A 4,569-nucleotide genomic window follows, 5' to 3' on the forward strand; every position below is an offset into this window, starting at 1 on the left:
AGGCTCTCTGTGCCCTTAGCATACTCTGCTGGCTCAACCCTCCCCCTTAAGACTCAGCCTGCTTTGTGGAAGGGGAGGTAACTGTGCTGAATAAATAAGGCTGGATGTGGGGAAGTTCTTCTCATTCTTTCCTCTGGGGCAGTTGCTTCTTTCTCTTTTGCTGTATCCAGGGTTTTTCAGATTGGAAAGGTTACAGCTGATGGCTTGCTTTGGTGATGCTCAACGGGTGTGTGCAAAGACTGAGTAGCTTCCCCGGCCTTCTGCCTCCTGAGCCAGCACTGTTTCTGGTTCCACAGCTAACACCCTACTTGGGCTCCATATTACACCTCTGCATCCACCTTCTTTTTTTTTTCCTTCTGAAGCACCGCCCACAGCTGTGTCGGTGCATCTGCAGTGCCCTCTAGTGACCAGCTATGCGGCTGTTGGACTGTACCTCTACTGGCTATGGTAGAGGCTCAGAGCTCCCAAAATCAAGCATCAGAGGTAGGACAGAAAACATCACAGAATTGTTACCAGTACCCTTTACCTACTATAATCTCAAATTTTCCCTGCGGTCGTGAGATGCATGAAGGAAATTTCATTTTTCAAAATGAAACGAAGAAACCAAGCCCCCCGCCCCAACCCAAACCAAACAAGAGAATAAAACCTAAGTTATTTCATACTAGTTATTAGTTGTCTGCTCTCCTGGACGGGGTTGGTCATGGCAAAAACAGTCTTTGGTCAAAGGAAATACCTAGAAGGCCTGACTGCACCCGCCATTAGTGGAGAAATCTCTAAGCAGTTTGAAAATCAACCTGCCTAAGGAATGAAAAACTGAGGAGGGTTGAAGATTGGAATTATTGTTGTAGACAGCCTGCTTGTCTTTGAAGAAATTTAAATATCGGAATTCTACGTCTGAGTCTATGACTGCCTATTTGACCATTTGAGGTTGTATCCAGCTCACTTACACCTTGTTCTCATTTTCTCTGTGTTTCCTTATGAATACCATCTTCAAATTCATCAATCTTTCCTTATGGAGCATCCAGTCTCCTGGTCTTACAGTCATCTATTTCTTGTCACAGACACTGCAAATTTTACTTCTGTAATTTTGCCTGGGAACTTGAATGTCTCCCTCCTTTTTGCCCAACCTGTCAAGGCATGAGCTGCATTTTTACTGTTTAATGTCACTGTCAGCCAATTTGTCAGAAATAAGTTGGTTTCCAGTAGTTAATTTTTTCCTTAGTGGTGAGTCCTATTTTCTTCCTTTTTTGTGACTCTAAATTCTTCTATTAGATGCAATATTGTATATATTATGTTTGGTGGTGTTAAATACCATGATTTTCTTATTAGTACATTCATGGCTTTATTCTGCAATGGGCTTAAGTCACTGAGAAACATCAGGGAAATTCCCAGGAGATCGTTGCTCCTCATGGACTTTGGCAAAGATGGGTATATAACATAAAGATGGACACGACCTAAAAAACCATAAAGTTGTGGGTAGGTATAAAAATGCACAATTTCAATACCATGAATTACTTAAATAAGTAGAGTTTTTATTCAAATTAAAAAGTATGAATATTATATGAAAAAAGAAATAAGACACAAAGGGAAAGAAATTATAATTCAAAATTTAGGCTTCCAAAAATAGACAAAATCCTGGTTTAAGAGGAAAGTAGAGCTTCAAAGGTGTATAGAGGAGAGAGAATTGGGAAATACATAGTGATGATGGTTCTACAATACACTGAATATTTATACAATACCAGGGGGTTACTGTGGTAGTTTAAGAATAATATCTGCTCCCTCCTAGACTAATAGGAAATAGCACTATTAAGAGGGGTGGCTTTTACTGGAGTGGGTGCGGCCTTGGTGGAAATTATGTGTCACTGTAGGGGTGGACTTTGAGATCTCTTTTGTTCAAGTTTTGCTCAGTGTGACACTCAGTTCACTGTTGCTGCAGTCAAATCAAGATGTAGCTAGCATCATGTCTGCCTGCATGCTGCCATGATGATAATGGACTAAACATCTAAAAAATGTAAGCCAGCCCAATTAAATGTCTGTCCTTTGTAAGAGTAGATGTGGTCATGGTGTTTACTCACTGTAATAGAAAACCTATCTAAGATAGTTATAGATATAAAAACAGTGATGGAGTTCAGAAAATGACTGTCCATTATTCTACTTGGGTTTCTTCTTCTTCTGACCTAAAGGTGCTTGGGAAAAAACAAATACAAGAAAAAAAAAGCCTTTCTCTCAGCATCTCCTGGTAGACAAAACACAGATTCTCTGCTTGGAGCCACCCTTGGCTCTGGTCATGTGCCAGCAAAGGATAAAAGGATTTGGTGAGGGAAAAGAGTGAGCCAGGCCAGGGTAGTGGGGAGAATGTTACTAACGAGGCTGACTGCCTAGCAGCCACAGTGTTTCTTTATTTATGCAGAATTTGGTAAGTACGGATACATTCATGTTGTTCCAAAACATAGACCATATCATTTTTGTTTTTGGACATGTGTTTCTCTTCCTCTTGTTTATCTTTTAGTCATCACTGATAAGGTGCGATAGAACAGAATTATCATTTCCAATCATTTTTCCTTAAGTTTTGATATCATTGATAAAGAGCTTTCATTTTTAATCATTCTTACTCATTAACCCTATAACCCAATTTTTAAGAATCTAGAGGCACATGACAGGGTGTTCGCAGGCTAGTTGCTTTTGAGGTTACAAGGACATTAGACCAAGACAAGCTTCAAGCCATCCCAGGCATAGTGCCATGTCTCAAGCAGTGTGTTATTAACTCTTAATGGTCAGAGTGCCCAAGAAATACCCTCAGGCCAAAGCAGCTGCAGTTATTCTTCAAATTCTGACATAATACAGTGTTTATATTTTATACCTCTATAGAATACTTTTTTTAAATACTTTTTAGCCATCTTTCTACATCTTTCTTTGCCAGTCAGCATAAGCCTCTATGTAGGACAGAGAGGTAACTTCAGCTCATCTAACACTGTCGCTGTTTATGCCACATAATGGCCTGAGTTTATAGTGGGAAGAGGTTTGCAATCTTGCTTGCTATGTACTGCCTTTACTATGTTTAGGTATGTTCCTTGTATCTCTGAACTCTTCAAGCCCTTTATCATGAAGGGGTGTTAGATTTTGTCAAAGGCTTTTCCAGCATCAGTTGTGAGAATCATGTGGGTTTTTTCTTTCAGTTTGTTTATATGGTAAATTACATTGACAGGTTTTTCATATGTTGAACCTTTGCATCTCTGGGTTGAAGCCTACTTGATCATGATGGATGATGATAATGTTCTTGGATTCGGTTTTCCAGTATTTTATTGAGTATTTTTGCACCAATGTTCATTAAGGAGATTGGTCTGTAGTTGTTGCATCTGTGTTTGTTGCATCTTTGTGTGGTGCTGGTATCAGGGTGACTGCAGCCTCATAAAAAGTGTTTGACAATGTTCTTCTCATTTCTATTACATAGAACATTTTGAGAATTTAACACTTCTTTGAAATTCTAGTAGAATTTTATGCTGAAACCATCTGGCTCTGGGCAGTTTTGGTTGGGAGACTTTAATGAGTGCTTCTATTTCCATAGGGGTTATAGGTCTATTTAAATTGTTTATTTGGTATTGGTTTAACTTTGGTATGTGATACCTATCCATTTTTATCTTCCACTTCTTATAGATTTTTCAATTTTTTAAGGGACTTTCTCATTTTCTTTTTAATATTCCTCTATTATCTTCGTAAGGTTATTTTTAAGGTCACTTTCTTCTGCTTCATCTGGGTTGGGATATTCAGGTCTTGCTGTTGTAGATCCACTGGTTCTGCTGGTGCCATATTGCTCTCATGTTGTTGAATATATTCTTACACTGTCATTTATCCATCTGGGTTTTGGGTAATTATGGGTACGGGTGTTTATTATTCCTCCAACTAATATAATTAGTGCCTGTGCCTATGCCTCTGTGGACCACTGATGCCATGGGGAATGGTTGGCCTTGAGGGAGGGATCATGATAGGTTCTGTGGGTTTGTGAGGCAGAGTGGGACTTGCAAGTGAAAGGGTTCAATGGAAGGCATGTGTGGTGAAACAGTTTACCTATAGCAGTTTCGTCTGCTGACTGGCAACAGCCCCAACAGAGGAAAATAGGAGCACATTACCACATATTTTTCATTAAGAAGTAAAAAATCAGAGGCTATCTTCAAAATGACAAAAAGAATAAAAGTAAATATTTATAACTGAATCCTTCATGAATTGACTTAAATGAAAAGAACCTGAGTAATTCAGATGCGCTGGTAAGTAATAAAATGGTGGTTTTTAGATACTATCTCATGGGATGTTTTCTGATGCGACTGTGATTGTCTTTTGTAGTATAGCACAGCTCCTGGTAGCCCCATACACATTCTGTTTTGTAATTTATTAGAAAATGTTTCTATTTGGTAAGTTTGTACTCAAAACTCCCCACTTCAGCTGGTTGAGGCTGGGAACTCGAAATCAGGCATCACTGTTGGACCAGAAAATTTTACAGATTGCTGCCAGTTCCAGTCTACCTACCAAAATCTCAACTATTGTATGTGCTAGTGAGAGAGGAATAAAGAAAAC

Source organism: Microtus ochrogaster, chromosome 21 (genome assembly GCF_000317375.1).
Source record: "Microtus ochrogaster isolate Prairie Vole_2 chromosome 21, MicOch1.0, whole genome shotgun sequence".
In the NCBI taxonomy this organism is placed as follows: Eukaryota; Metazoa; Chordata; class Mammalia; order Rodentia; family Cricetidae; genus Microtus; species Microtus ochrogaster.